The sequence below is a fragment of the Cupressus sempervirens genome, chromosome 2 (assembly GCF_028749045.1).
Source record: "Cupressus sempervirens isolate cs-2001-9-10 chromosome 2, ASM2874904v1, whole genome shotgun sequence".
Taxonomy (NCBI): Eukaryota; Viridiplantae; Streptophyta; class Pinopsida; order Cupressales; family Cupressaceae; genus Cupressus; species Cupressus sempervirens.
This window is the reverse complement of record NC_143119.1, coordinates 74,954,552-74,971,988: the sequence shown is the minus strand read 5'-3', so window position 1 is coordinate 74,971,988 and position 17,437 is coordinate 74,954,552.

Here is a 17,437-nt window from a genome sequence, read left to right as displayed (position 1 = left end):
CGAAATCGAAATTTTATATTTTTTTTTTTTATATTCAAAAACGTTTATAGCCCGTCGGCTTGGCCGCAGGCCTGCGGTCGCAGGGCCTGTGGCGGCAGGTACTCTGTACCTGTCGTCGTAGTACCTGCGACGCAGGTACTGTCGACCTGCGACAGTGGGGGCGGGTACGGGGTGATTCCCTCCCCCCCACTAAAAATATATATATATATATATATATTTTTTATATATATATATATATATATTTTATATATATATTATTATTTTATTTTTTTTCCTTTTTTTTTTTAATTTATTTTATATATATATATATATATATATATATATATATATTTTATAACAAAAGAATACCATTTCATTATTAATAAGACTCTTATTAATAAACAAATTAATTAAGAATATATAAGCATTGAAAAATTGGTCTCCTTTTTAAATTGATATAGAAAATATATAGACAACCAATCGATCTACTAATTTTAGAATTTCGGTATTAGATTCAACCCTTCCCATTTAAATCCTATGTATACAGAAGTTTATTGGCAAGCATCTGATAAATTCCAATATCGTAATGTTTTAACATTCATCACAGAGAATTTAGATATACAATCCACAGGCACGAAGAAGACAAGGAATAGAGAGATTGCGTAAATAATCAACGATCAACACACAAGACCCTACCTGATCCTGATGCTAATATACAATCTCCAGTAACTGTATAAGAATTTGCTCCTCTCAATCACCTTCCTCTGGAACACTTTCTTGGTATCAGCTTTCTGAAATTCGCTTCCAAAAATTGTCTCCCCCAAAATTTCCCGTCCAGATTCCTCTATATCAAAAAAATGAACCCCCAAAGTTGTGATAAGCAATTTCTCCTCAATCCGGGGCACTAATTGTGCGTTTACCCGAGAAGACTCTTTGCACAACTCAGTTAACTCCAATTTAACTTTTATTATCTTTTCTTATTCTTTTGCATTCAACTTTCATGCACATTAAGTTGAATTATTAAATAACTTTATTTAAAATTTCACTTGACTTCAATTCTTAATTAATTTATTACTTTAAATCTTATGTGCACTTTTAAGAAATTAAAATAACATTATTAATTTTTATAATTTAATCTTTTAATTTAATTCTTAAATTTAACTCATGTTTAGATCATGCGATCTAGAATTCTTAATAAATTAATATCTTTCAACTTTTAATTTATTTTAGAACTTAATTGATAACATATTTAATTAATTTAAATAACAATAATATTTAGCATTTATTTAAAAATGAACTCCAAATATATTATTATTAAATTAAATAAATATTATCCTGTTCTAAATATATCTTGAACTTTAATCTCCAACTTTAATTCTTTTATTTAATTAATTAATTAATTAAATATAAAGATATCATAATAATTCTTTATTAAATTAAATCATTAATTAGTCTTTTTAATTAGACTTAATTAATAGAAAAATACACCAAGGACTCATAAAGCAACATACGAAAACCCATCATAGAAAAATACATACCAAATCAAACAAAAGGGTTATAATCACAAAATTACATCATTTGATGCATTCGGAGGGTACTTAACTCAGATACTTGTCCTAATTATTAATTAGGACAATTGGCTAAAGGGTTTAGGATTTGGACTTAAGAGTTTATCTCCCCTCCTTTACCATTGAGACAGTGCGATAGGGTACGCTCATCCTGACAATTCAGGGAAGTCGATACCCGGTACCTGCAACCTGCATAAAATCCACGCATCTACAAACACAATATTCTAAGCTAAACAGACAATGGCAGGAAGTGGTGCATCGTGTAGATCCCGACTAGCAGGTGACTACGACTCCCTTCCTTAACCATATCAGAAACACCATACATAAATAAAACAACACGCACACCATACACATGCAGTATGGGGTAAGTATCCATAAGAAGCACATGGAATAATAAACCATCTAACTAATCATCATCGATAACTGAAACCATTGAATAATCATCATACATGCATGAAATATAGAGTACCAAGTAATCTCATCATATAATAAACTGAGTGTAAACATCATCTGATAATCTCTAAAATAATAATACTAATCATCAAACATAAATTGGCCTAAAAGAGTTTGGCAATGATATCAGAAATGTAGCTCGAAAATGTAAACTAGGGGCAGGCACTACAAGCCAAGGGAATCTATCTCGCACAGAGTGGATTAGTCCAAGCAATGACGGATATTCAGAGATTACTCGATGCGCTGGTCCATCCAAAGAGATCTATTTGGTATCATTTTCTTTAAGAAGCTTCCTCCTATTAGTAAGTCCTTGAGCAAAGTGTTGAAATTCTCGAACTTGTTTTGAACTTCAACAAAAATTATTGTTAAATCTCTTTGATTAGAAATTCCACTTTACTTACACAACCAAAATCACTGACAATTCCAAAATCTAGATTCATTCGATGGGCCATGCAATGAATGGGAATAGCATAGGGTGCCAAATCATTTTTGATCTTTTTGCAAAGACCACCTTTATGACCTTGCATAACCAAAGCTCCATTCACTCCAACACACACCAACTTTTTGATAATCTCCATTTTATCCAAACCTCCACATTCAATTAGAGTACTCTTTAATAAATCATATAAATTTTTAGTTGTCGCACTATAATTCAATTTAGCAACAAATAGTAGAAAGGGTTGACGAAAAAGATCATTTACAGTATAAACATGCATGTACACCCAAGAAGTATTATCAATTATTGTAAATTTATCTAGAGACAATGCAATGAAATTTGAGTGTTTTATTTTTTCCTTCATATCTTCTTTTTCAACCTGTACAAGACATCTAGTCCATTCCCACCCGTTGTTTACTGACTGGTGACTATTCAGATAGTTTCAAACTTTGAAAAAGTGTAATAAGGCAGTAATTGAAGGGTAGTCCATCATAGGACATCTTCTACTCAAAATATAAAAGACCACACTTAATTGAACTATTTTTCCCATATTTTTCACTTCCATTGCTTTCATAATGAAATCTTCAATGGAACCTTTTAATGTAGAATACTTCTCCAATAATTGTTGGTGTAACTCGTATATTTTGGCATTCTTGATATGTAGACAGTTGTCCTTTGTTTTCCAAGTTAGCATGGATTTTTCAACTCCATCTATAGTTTCCTTTTTGTAAACTTTACTGACTTTTTTTCTATGGTATCAAGTTTAAGCTGCAACCTCTTCTTCTTCTTTGTTATCTCTGTGCAAATCTTATATCTGCATTCTATAGGAGGCTCACCATCAATTGAATTGGCCACTCATTTAATGAATTAGTACTTTTCCACCCATTCTAATTAAAAATTCCTTTTGGATAGATCCCAACGAGATTGGTCTTTCTTTGATTCCAATTTTCATTTCCCCTTTTGTGCATGAATATGATTTATGGAATCACTTTTGGTTTTCTCACCCGACTAGTCCAAAATTGACTCCAACACTATAATATCAATTTGTGACTCCCTAATCAGGGGAATCACCTCCAAATCATGTTCAAGTTCATCCTTGACTGAGATATCAAGCTCACCAACTTGAATTTCTTCAGTATGGTCTGAGTCTCCAACTTTTCATGAAGCTCTTTTTAAATAAGCACTAGAGATCTAACTTGTAAATCTTGTAGGTTACCAACATTTCCACCACCAAAATATGCCAATATGGTTTTTCATTTTGGTAATGGTGGCCTCTCTTGACTTTTAGGAATCCTACTAGAACCCCTATTACCCCTCTTGTTTGACATTGCAAACCGATAAAGGTTGCAAAAAATAAATCAACTTAGTTGTTGAACAAAGGACTCAAATAGTGACAAGTCAAAAACTGTGAACAATGATAGTAGACTACTTAGACTACATATAATAACAATAATATAATTCATTCTCAAAAAAAGGGTACTACTGCTACGGTACTACAGTCTACGGTACTACCCAATATAATTCACAAACCTATAGGCTATCTTAGCATGTGAGATGTCGAGTCACCAGTGGACATTAGATAGTAAAACTTTTTAAAAAAACAAGTACCACTGTACCAATACCACTATTAACATAAAAAATAAATTAAAAATCACTTGCCTTTTATGAAAACTACAGTCCATGAGTCAATGGGCAATGCACTCAGCACTCTAAAACTTCGACAGAAATAAGAAATGCCAATCATCATACCAGAAAAAAGTGAATTGTGTAGAATAATAATATCTTATAGTCCAATCTAGGTTGGCGAATTACACGAGATTAACAAGTGGGAATGTCAAGTGTAGGTGAAACACACCTTCCCATGCAAGACCACAATAGGAAAAGTTGGCTAAATGGGGTTGGTGGTCGACAAATGTCAGGAAAATGGTAGGCGACGCCCAACCCAAAGGAAAATTATTTGGTTGTAGTAATGGTGAAAGAACATGGGCCAATAAGAAACAACATGCAAAGGATGGAAAAATGTTTAAAATAAATTTATCCAAAATGTATATTGCATTGGTGATTGGACTAATATTTTTGACCAATCATGTGATAACTAATGGGCGACTACCATGGGCATTGGACCCAAATCTGATAAATATTTGGTGACATAGTTGACCTACGCTGCATGCACTATTCATAAAATGACGATCAACCCATGAGACAAGATCACCAAATGGCACAGATTCACCACTAAAGTAATCTCCTTCGTCAAGGACCTACTGGCCAAGGCCAATCAAGAAAAATCCAAAAGAAAGAAAAAGGTCACAGGATGGGGAGATGATAGTGATGAAGAAGATGAATGCCTTACAAGGGAGACAATAAACAATAAGGAAGAGGTGGATCAGGACAAGAAGATGTTTTTGGAAGCCTTCAAGTCTCTTAATAAGGATAGTATGGATTATATTCCTTACTACATTGGTAGTTTGAATGGGGATGAACTATTAGATTTGTTAAAAGCCATTGGCAACCAATTTGACTACAAAGAGGTAAAATAGGAGAAAAGGGTCAGTTATGCCAAAGCTAGACTCAAAGGATCAACATTGTTTTGGTGGAAAATGATGCAAGATGATAGGATAGTAGCAGGGAAGAAAAATATAATGTCACGGGAGAGAATGAAGATCAGAATTAAAGCTCAATTCTTGCCCACTGACTTTGAGATCCAAATATATCAAAAGTTTCAAAATCTAAGGCAAAGGTATATAACAGTAAGTGCTTACACTGGAGAGATTCATAGGTTGAGCCTTAGGGATAGAAGAAAAGAGGAAGAGGTGGAAAGGGTAGCAAGATACTTTAATGGCTTGAGGCAGGGGATCCAAGATGAGATCACCATGATGGATCTAGATAGTATGTATAAATGCTTTGAAATGGCCTTGAGAATAGAGGGAAAGGCTAAAAGGAGGACTGAATTATATCAAAGAGGAAGAGGCAAAATTAAAGGATTTAGAGGAAGGGGACCACCAAGAGGTAGATTTTAGCCACAAGGTAGGGGTAGCAATGTTTTTACTAGCAGATGTTACAATTGTAATCAAGTGGGACATAAAATGGGCAAGTGTCCAAAGAAAGCCTCTTCTTCATCTATGGGAGAAAGGAGGAATCAATTAGTGCAAGAAGATGACACTCAAAGTGTCACATCACCTATCTCTAAGGTAGGGCTAGTAATAGATGGTGAAAATATGATGTTAAGGATGACCTTTCTAAAGGTACCTAGTGTGATTGAGCCACCATAGCAGAAAAGCTTGTTTCAGACAACTTGTAGGTCACATGGAAAGATTTGCAAGGTAATAGTGGATTCAGGTTCCACTGAAAACATAGTATCTACTAAAATGGTGGACAAGTTGAAACTTAGGAGAGTACCCTATACCACACCATACAAGGTGTCATGGTTGAGTAAAGGTCAAGAAGTCATGGTGGATGAGCATGCCTTGGTGGAGTTTGAAATTGGGGAATACAAGGACAAGGTCCTGTGTGACATAATGCCTATAGATGCTACATCTCTTGTTGGGTTTTCCATGGAAATATGATGTAAAGGACATCCATGATGGTGAGATAAATAGTTATTTTATAACCAAGCAAGGTAGAAAATATCAGATGGACCCTTTGATAGAACCTAGTGTAGAGAAGAAGGTTGGGAGTAGTGTTATATTATTGAGTGGCAAGGAATTTTTAAAGGTCATGAAGAAGTAGAAAGGGATATGTTGTGCAATTATTGTGAAGCCAAAGGAAGAGACCAAGGCAAAGGTTAGTATGCCTCAAGAAGTAAAACATTTGTTGGAAAAATACAATGAGATAATGGATAGTGGGATGCCTAGTGCATTGTCACCCATGAGAAAAGTGACTCATCAAATAGACCTGATACCAAGGGCCAAGGTACTTAACAAGGCAACCTACAAAATGACACCAAGCCAAAATGCAATAATAGCAAAGAAAATTTAAGATTTGTTGGAGAAAGAGCTCATAAGGAAAATTTTGAGTCCTTGTGCAGTCTCTACATTCCTTGCGCCCAAGAAAGATGGCAAGGGGAGGATGTGTACAGACTCTAGAGAAATAAATAAAAACACTATTAGATATAGGTTTCCTATGCCAAGGGTTGAGGATCTACTAGAGAACCTACTTCTCCAAGGTGGATTTAAAGTTAGGATATCATCAAATGAAAATGAGGCCTCATGATGAGTGGAAGATAGCCTTCAAAACAAATGAATGGATGTATGAGTCACTAGTAATGCCATTTGTCCTATCTAATGCTCCAATTACCTTTATGAGACTCATGAATGAGGTGCTAGCTGAATTTATTGGTAAGTTTGTAATTGTATATTTAGATGACATTCTAATCTTTAGCAGGTCCAAGGAGGAGCATATGAAGCACTTGGACATGGTATTGAGGAGGCTACACCAAGAGAAGTTGTTGATCAATCAAGACAAGTATGAGTTCCAAAAAATTGAGCTAGCATACCTTTGTTTTGTTGTTTCCAATGGGTGTATCAAGATGGATCCTGATAAGGTCAAGTCCATCCTAGAATGGCCAACTCCCAAGTGTATAGGGGATGTTATAAGTTTCCATAGGTTAGGATCCTACTATAGGAAGTTTATAAGAGGTTTTAGCCATATATGTGCAACTATACTGAACATCATTAAGGGGGGCATGAAGTACCAATTCAAGTGGATAGAGGCAGCAGATAGGGGATTTGAAATGTTGAAGAAGAGGATAGTAGAATTTCCTACTCTAAGGTTCCCTGATTTCAATCAGTTGTTTGTAGTGGAATGTGATGCTAGTAAGCTAGCCATTGGGGCAGTTCTAAGCCAAGAAGGGCATCCTATGGCTTTCTTCTCAGAAAAACTAAATGAAGCCAAACAAAGGTACTCCACCTATGATTTGGAGTTTTATGCAATGGTGCAAGCCTTGAAGAAGTGGAGGCATTACCTCCTTCTAAAGGATTTTGTGGTCTATACAGATAATCATGCCCTTATTTTTTTGAATGGGTAAGAGAAATTGAATCAAAGACATCTCAAATGGGTAGAATATCTACAAGCATTCACTTTTATCATCAAACATAAGAAAGGGGTGAGCAATAAGGTTTCTAATTCTCTTAGTAGAAGAGTTCTAACCATCCAAGAGATTCAATTACAAAGTGTGGGGATGAAGGATCTCAATGATCTATACAAGGAGGACAAAGATTTCAAGGAAGCATATAAGGTATGTGTGAAATTTCAACAAGGTTTTAAAATTGATCTTACTAAGTATATGTTACAAGAAGGTTTATTGTTCAAGAGACATATATTGTGCATTCCTCAATGTTCTATGAGGGAGAATATCCTCAAGGAAAATCATCAAGGTAGCTTGGGAGGCCATTTTGGAATAAAGAAAACATTTGAATAGGTTTCTAGGTACTATCATTGGCCTAAATTACAAACCGATGTGAGGAAGTTTGTGGAGCAATTCCATGTTTTTCAGAGAGCTAAAGGACATAGTAGTAATACAGGGTTATATCAACCACTCACCATACCATGAAGACCATGGGAGTGCTTGAGTATTGACTTTGTTTTAGGACTTCCTAGAAGACCTAGAGGACATGATAGTGTGTTTGTGGTCGCAGATCATTCCAACAAGATGGTACACTTCATTCCTTATAGATAAACAAATGATAGTTCACATATTGCATGACTGTTCTTTAGGGAAATAGTGAGGATTCATGGTTTGTCACTTAACGTTGTGAGTAATAGAGACACTGAGTTCATAGGGCATTTTTGGAGGACCCTTTAAAAGATGTTGGGAACTAATTTTTCATTCTCTTCAGCCTACCACCCTCAATCTGATGGGAAAATAGAGGTGGTGAACATATCTTTGCATAATCTATTGAGGTGCTTAACCAAGCAGCATGGTCAATCTTGGGATCATGTTATAGGGTAGGTAGAATTTGTTTACAATGACTCCATCAATAAGAGCACTAGAAAGAGCCCATTTGAAGTGTTATATGGAGCTCATCTTAGGGGGATCTTGGAGTTAACGGATCTCAACCTACGTGAAAAAAGGAGTGCCCAAGGAGAATCATTTGTTAAATAGATGAAGGAACTACATGACCAAGTGAAGAAGACATTAAAAAGCCAAGTGGACAAGGATAAATCAAGGGCAGATAAGACAAGGAAGGATTTGTAGTTCAAAGTGGGGGTTTAGTAATTGCCTACCTCAAGAAGGAGAGACTACCCAAAGGCCATCCAACTAAGCTACTAATTAAAAATATAGGGCCTTTAAAAATTCTCCACAAATATGGAAATAATGCCTATGAAGTAGAACTTCCTCCAGACATTGGCATATCTCTTATTTTCAATGTGCGTGATTTGTTTCCATATAAGGGCACTCATGCAATTGTTGATCACCATACTCTGGCATATGTGGAAGGGGATGACTAGGTACAAGATTTACCCACACCCCAACCTTTACAATTGTAATTCATTGTGGATTCCAAAGTGGTCAAGAAGACTAGGAAGGGTACCTACAAGAACTACTTGGTGAAATAGAAGGGACTACCAGATGCTGAGGCCACTTGGATGACTAAAGTAGACATTCTGAAACATGGGGTCACCATTGAAGACCTCCTAACTAAAGGGACTTGAGTTCTTTGTCCCAAGGGCGTATGATGCAGGGCACCTCCCTAAACTTAAGTTTTTGGTGTAATTAGGGGTTGGTTAGGTGTGAGTGTGTGTTCAATAAATTTCACATGTCCGAGGAAGACAACTACTCCACCTATCCTAATGTGTGCTTAGTAAGTTTTTGAAAAAAGACACACATCTACGCACCTTGGGGAGGTGTGTACATGTGCACCTTTCATTAGTGTTTAGTTGTTTTTCATAGGTCTGAAAGCCTCAAAGGTGCATACATGTGCACCTTGGATAGGTGCACATGTGTGCACCTTTGACTTAGGTTTTATTAGGTTCTATTTAGGTAAAAATAAAGGTGTGAACATGCACACCTTAGTGTCTAACATTTTTTGTCTTTTTCTTGCAGGATAACACACCTTGAAGGGTGCAAGGATGTAGTTCATCTAGAAGCACAGAGAAACAATGAAGAGAGGGGAGGGGGTCCCAGTCTTTTATAGGCCTGGGCCAATGTGCACCCTTTGGAGGTGTGCTCCAAAGGGAGAGAAGTCTGCACTTGTGCATTTAGTGTACTACACACCCTGAATGGGTGCACTAGGTACATTAGTGCACCCTCTAGCACAAAAAGACCTATTTTATCAATTTTTCTCAGTCTCTAATATCTAGGAGTTAGAGGACAAGGGCTGGACCAAGACTCCAAGTGGAGTTCCAAAATGACCCAGGCCCAAGACTAGGGGTCTAGATGCCAAAAATTTACTAGGGAGTCCCCATTCCTAGGAGAAATGGGGCATGCATTGTGAAATCACATCACCATGGAAGCCTTCAAAGTCATAGCCACAAGCAAGAAATCCATGTGAATAAGTATGAATCCACACATCCCATTTCATGCTTCCAACCTTCACAAATGCTCCATTAGCTAACCTATCAAGCATTGTCCCACTCAACACTTGCCTTTTTTCCTGTTTTTCCTTTTTTTGTCTTGTCTCTACAACTACCCTTGTAGCTACTTATATAGTAGCAAGTTGATGTAAGACCATCCTTGGTTGGCTAGCAATCCTACATGTTAGTGTGGTTTGACCTTGGAGTTGGATGACTTGGTCAAAGGAGCGGTGCTCAGTCATTACTAAGTGTAGTGTTGGTTGAGGAGATTGGTCAATGAAGGGGGCTCGATCATTGAAGTCTTGCTCAACATCTATTGTTTTTTATTAACATTCACTATAATTCTAAGCATGCACTATAGTGCTAGACATACATTGAGAGCTCAACATGCACTGGGAGCTCGATTATGTCTGTTGGAATGTTGATGCTCGATTTGGTCTTGGTCTCTGTGGTGTTGAGTTGCATGTGAGCTGACTTTTGGCATTTAATCTATGTGTGGGTATTTAATTTGTATTGTATCTGACTTGTGGCTTATGCAAATATTTAATGTAAGGATCTAACTTAATTTTTAATGAACTAGGCCAACCTATGGCTTAGTTAGGTATAAGTAAGGGGTTTTTTTGGAGTTCTAAAGGAGAGATCATCCAACTTGGAGTAGAGGATGAAGTGTAGGAGCAAAGTTTGAGGAGGGCTTGCCGTTGTGGCTTGGAAAATAGGATATTGTTTGGTGGGCTTGCGACCACAAGTTGAGATTTCCTTGGGGTTTTCTTCTAGAGTATAGATCTGGACTAGCTAAGATTAGGATTGTGAGTTGGATCTTGTGTGATCTTGCAAAGTTATTTTGTAATTGCTATTGTATTTGGCCCTAACCTGGAAGACCTTATAGTTGGACACATTGCATGTAAACAATTATATGTATGAATAAAGTATTGTGGTTTGGTATCAGATCTTACTTTTTTGTTGTGTTTCCACTATGTGGTTATTTGCAAGGATCCAAATTAGCTCCATTTTGGGTATCCTCAAATTCTCACTACATTAGGTTGTATCAGAGTGAAGATTTTCCTAAGCATGTAGATAGATCATCGAAGCTGAGGTAGTTTGCACCAAGACTTGGGTAAAGGCTGGAAGAGAAGGTTGATCTTGTGGAGCTAATTGATCTTTTGGATTTGTGAATTTCTTACTTTGGGTTTACAAAAATCTTTGAAGATGCCTCGAAGAAGATTGGACCCTAGGGCGATTGATGATCTTAGTGATGTTGTGTAAGAAAGGATCTTAGAGAAGGTTAAAGAAGATTTTAGATCTGAAATAGAGGAGGTTAAAGGCAGTTTTAGATCTTAGATGGCATTGATGAAGAGTGATATAATTGTTGAGACCATAAGTGCTATAGGTGGTGTACCTCAGATTGTGGGTACTGAAGGTAGTTATGAGGAAGTTGTAGAAGACTTTGAATTTTCTAGATTAAGTAGCGAGGACAAAATTGATCATGTGGAGAGACCTATGGGAAAAAGGGCTGGTCAGTTTGTTAGACCTGAATCTCAACTGAAGTTGATGCATCAGATGGAAGTTTCTAATTTCTCAAGTACATTGACTCCTAAAGACCTAAATGATTAGATTGGTGAATTGAAAGACTACTTTAAGTTTGAGGATATTGAGGATCCACTCAGAGTAAGGTTGGCACAAACTAAGTTGAAAGGACATGCAACTCTTTGGTGGAAATAACTACAAAGAGATGGAGAGGAAGAAGGTGAGATGAAGATCACTAGATGGAGATTGATGGTAACTAAGTTGAAGGCTAAGTTCATTCATGCTAATTATGCACTTGAGTTGTTTAAGAGGTTGCAAAATTTAAAACATAAGGATATGTCTATGAAAGATAATACTGAGGAGTTCTACAAGTTGACTATTTGGTCTAGGCATAGAGAATTGTCAAAAAAAAAGGTAGCTCAGTACATTAATGATTTGATATTCAATGTCTAAGATGAGGTTGGTATGATGAAGATTGATTCAGTTGAGGATACTTATTAGCATGCCCTGAAGGCATAAGACAAGTTGAAGAGGAAATGTCAAGGTAATTCCAGAGGAAAGGAGAAGTAGGATAGCTCAGCAAAAGCTAAACTGAGTGAAGAAGATGAACAAAAACTTGTTGATCAGAAGAGAAGGATAGGTAGAGGTGATTTTAAGGGTACTTACTACAAATGTGGAGAAGTAGGACATAGATTTTATAAGTGTCTAAAGGTTGGTTACAGAAGAGATGTTGTTGTGGATAAGGTTGAAGATCATGGTAGTCATCTTGAGCAAGGACAAATTTTATTAGATTGATGAGTACTGGTTGGTCAGAGGACACTGAATTGTTGTCAAAGGACTAGTTTGTTCAAGACTAGTTGTAAGTCTTGTGGTAAAGTCTACAATGTGATTATGGATGGTGGTAGTATTGATAACCTTGTTTTTGAGGAGATGGTTCATAAACTTGATTTGAGGAGAGTGAGACATCCTTATCCTTATAAGATTGGTTGGTTGCAAGGTGAGCATGCTTTGAAAGTAAGGGAGAAATGCCTTGTTGATTTCTAGATTTGGCAATATAAGGATTAAGTGTTGTGTGATATTGTGGACATAAATAGTTGTCATGTGTTTCTTGGTGGACCTTGGTAGTATGATTGTAAGTTTGTGCATGATTGTGTCAAGAATGTGTTTAATGTTGTCGAAGGTGGAAGGAAGAATTACCTAATTCCTTTGTAGAATAAAGAGCTTGGTAGGAGAAACTTGAGTATTGGTAGTCAAGTTGATTTGAAGGATTCTGAGAAGGTTGGAGATCAACATCAAAAGAAAACATGTGGAACACCGAGGATGGATGTGAAGAAATGGAAGAAGAGAAAGGGAAAGAATGTACAAGTTGAGGACTTGGAGGATATGTATGTGAAGAACCAGTTTTGGACTTATGTGCTAAATCCTAGAAGATGTTCTTCCAACTACTGAGAACATCATTTTGAACCTAGGGTGTCTGATGTAGGAGTATCCTTGGTTGGCTAGCAATCTTGCATATTAGTGTGGTTTGACCTTGGAGTTGGAGGACTCAGTCAAAGGAATGGTGCTCGGTTGTTACTGGTGTAGTGTTGGCTGAGGATCTCAGTGAATTAAGGGAGCTTGGTCATTGAAGGCTTTCTCAGCATCTACTATTTTTTCTCAGAATTCACTATAATGCTTGGCATGCACTATAATGCTTGACATACACTAGGAGCTCAACATGCATTAGGAACTCAATTATGTCTAGTGGAATGTTGATGCTTGGCTTGGTTTCTTTGACACTCAGCTTGGTATTGGTCTTTGTGGTGTCGAGTTGTCTATGAGCCAGCTTTTGGCATTTAATTTATGTGTGGGTATTTAATTTGTGTTGTAGCTGACTTGTGGCTTACGCAAATATTTAATGTAAGGATTTAATTTAATTTTCAATGAACTGGGTCGACCTATGGCTTAGTTGGCTATAAGTAAGGGGATTTTGTGGAGTTTTAGAGGAAAGGTCATCCACCTTGGAGAAAAGGATGAAGTGTAGGAGTGAAGTTTGAGGAGGGCTAGTAGTTGTAGCTTGGAAACTAGGATTTCTTGGTGGGCTTGCAAGCACAAGTTGAGATTTCCTTGGGGTTTTCTTCTAGATTGTAGATTTGGACTAGCTAAGATTGGGATTATGAGTTGGATCTTGTGTGATCTTATAGAACTATTTTGTAAGTGCTATTATATGTGGCCTTAACTTGGAAGGCCTTACAACTAGGCATATTACATGTAAACAGTTATATCTATGAATAAAGTATTGTGATTTGGTATCAAATCTTTCTTTGTTGTTGTGTTTTTGTTGTTTGGTTATTTGCAGAGATCCAAATTACCTCCATTTGGGGTATCCTTAGATTCTCACTACATCACAAGTCCCACAAAACCACCAAGTGGTATTACATAAACCATGTGCTAAAACTATGTGCTACCTAACCTATTGACCCCACATGTAATATTGGACATTTAATTATTTTTCCCCAATATTAAACAATTACATCAAGTAGTATCACAATGTTACAATATAACTCATCAAGTATATCCCATGTGAATCTTTACATGTTGCACATCCATCTAGGTGCCCCTAGGTGAAACATTACATAATATAATTAAAATTGTAAGAATTTGGTATAGCTCTGATACCATGTAAGAATTTTCCACCCAGGAACTAAGAACTCAAATAGAAGCACAACTGTAGACCAAAAATGGATATGATCAATTAATCAGAGTATATGATGTGATATCTAAATGCACTAGGAGTGCCTGTATATAAAAGGCCTCTCAGGAAGCACCTAGAATGTCTCTAGAAAGAATCGGGATATAAGATAAGCATCATGACAACTAAGCACATGCCTTATCCATCATTCTAGATGAGTGGATAAGAATGACAAGGTTGTAGACACCATGTGCTTAATTAGTGTGCTAACTCTTGTGTTGTAGACACCATGTGCATAAAAGAGGTGTAGACTCCTGTGTTGTCAACATGACAACTCACAAGAGTACGCATACTCCTAGGTGGCTAATAAATAAATAATAAAATATGCATTAACCTAAGTAAACTTAAGTAAGTGTAAATAGTAAATACTTATTTACACCAACAAAAATAATACAATATAGAAATATTATGCAATGTGTGCAATACACATAATCTCAACAAGAATGAAATACGCAGTTGAAGATGCTTGGATTTCCTTTGACTATGAATCTATCCATCCTCTCGACTATATGACCGAATCTTGACCTTCTATTATTCCATGCATACATCCCATTTGTTGGTGGAATATTCATTAGGTCAAGTTCTTCTCAAACCATTCTCTAAAGTCTGATATCACCTATGTTACTATTTGAGATCCTTTGTATTTTTCTTCCAGGTTTAAAAGTGCATTAAAATCTCCTCCTAGCCAAAATTTATCTGCTTGATAGTTCTTTATGAATGTGTTGATTTCACTCCATATTTTTTTCTTGTCTGCTATAGGGATTGGTCCATAAATATTAAAGAGAGTGAATTCCATGTCACTTCTATCCCTCCCATCCAACTATTATATGATTTCATCCTACTAAAATCTATCTTCCTTGAGTCCCATGTTATCTCAATGCCCCTCTGAAGCCCCATTAGATTCCACCATATCAATTTTCCAATACCTTGTTTTCTTACTAAATCCTCTTCCCTCTTCTTTGCTTAATTTAGTCTCATGTATTAAGATTAAATCTAACTCAAATAGTGTTAAATTGTGCTTGAACAAGTGCTTCTTATTAGGGGCATTTAATCCCATAACATTCCATGTTGTTAGCCTCATTGATCCGTGAAAAGGAACTTCCCCTTTCCTACTTTTAGGACATCTTGAATCTTTTTCTGATTCTTTGCTTTTCTAGTTTCAATTATGAGTTTAGCCAATGTCTTCTTTCCTCTCTTCTTATTCTATTTTCTGCATTGAGGACCTTCTAACCTTCCAAATGAGTTGTTATGTCTAGTTTTTCAATATGCTTATTTGTGTTAATGTGTTGTTTGATACTGGATTGTCTTCTATGTCCTCTCCTTATTCTCTTAGTTCTTGTATAATTTGGTCATTGATGTTTATTTTCTCACACTCTATTTCTTTTGATTATCTTTTATGTTCTCCTTTAAACTTTCTTTCTCTAAACCTTGTGGTTCTAAAATCCCAAACTCCTCTCATTGTTGATGAGGTTCTAGATCATTCCTTAATATGTTATATGCACCCATGTATCTTGTTGAATCTTCTTGACTAGCTATAATTAACTTGCTCACAAAAGTCTCTACCTCAATGGGTATAAGTCTTATGCTCTATTCCTCCATGATACCCTTATTTTTTCTATTCTTTAGAGTATTGTTATTCTCAAAAGGGTCCTCTCCATCTAGAAGGGTTTTCCAGAATTTATAAGATTTCCTTTTGTTATCTTTTTCTCTTTTTTTGATTATTATGTTTTCCCACATTTCTTATGTCACAGGGTTGACAGAACTACTTTCAATCTCAATATTGTATATAGTTATTAGATCCTTGCTATTTTTAAGAGGAGTTAGTTCTAATTGGTTTGATTTTGGAATGCAATTGTCTTCCCCTTCTTCTTTTGGTCTATCCTTAAGGATTTCGCTGGTCACTTCAATGATATCTGATTCTGCTTGTTCTTTTTAATTCTTTGAATTTTCTATTGAAGTATTATCTTCTTTTTCATTTATTATTTTTTGAGATATGTCTATTACATTTTGAGAGGCTATCAATTGATTCTATACATTATCCTCCTTTGGGTTGCTGGCAAGCATCATGACTCTAAGATTTTTGTCAGTTTGTAGTTTGAGATGCTATCATCATGTTCTTTTCTTTTGTTTATGTTCCATCTATAATAGGTTGTGTCTTAGTCTTGATAGTCGGGGTTTAGTTGGTTCCAGAACTTTAGTTTTGTCATGATTCATTACTAGCATCTTAGATGTTGTATTTTTAGAGATACATGCTTGGCTAAAACCACCATTATTTAGGGATGCTCCCAAATAGTCATTGGTGGAATATGGATTTCACTTGCCATATGTTTGGTTTCTCTCCTCTATTTTCTATTGCTTGGAAATTTCAATGATCTTAAAGATGTTCTTTGTGAGCTTGTTTACATAGAATCAACTTATCACTGATATCATTTTTAATTAATTTGAGATCATAGATCAACCTATTTTGAGAGATAAGGTTGCTTATAATATCCTCAATAAAAGGATTTTCCTAAATGTAATATTCACACTGTTGTAATATGGTAGCTTCCTCAATGTTGATATTTTCCTCTATATTTGAGCCATTCTCAAGTGGTGGATTGCCTCTTTTATATGCAAGTTCATTGTTCATCCACCGATCTTGAATATGTATTGAATTTTTATTAATCTTTCCTTCATCTAAAATTTCCCCTTCTTCTTTATCTTCTTATACTCTAATACAAATTTTATTTGTTTTTCTATGTTTGTGAGTGCAAATATTGCCTATTCAATCCATTTTCGTTGCTCCTAAGTTTGTATGACCCACATCCATCAACATGTTCTTGCTTGAAGTAGTCTTATATATATATATATATATATATATATATATATATATATATATATATATATATATATATATATATATATATATATATATATATATATATATATATATATATATATATATATATATATATATATATATATATATATATATATATATATATATATATATATATATATATATATATCATTGGAAAGGTTTACTTAGGAGAGGGGTTTCTTTTCAACATGCTTAAAATTTCTTTTTCCTATTGGGATCCAATTTAAGGATATCTTTGATGTGACCTTTGTATCTTGTATATTTTAAGTCATAAAATTGATTTGTTTGTTATTGCTTTGATTGGTTTGAATTCACACTACCCTACTTCCATATTCATTAGAAATTTAGTGTCATTAGAATTTCTATAATTTCCT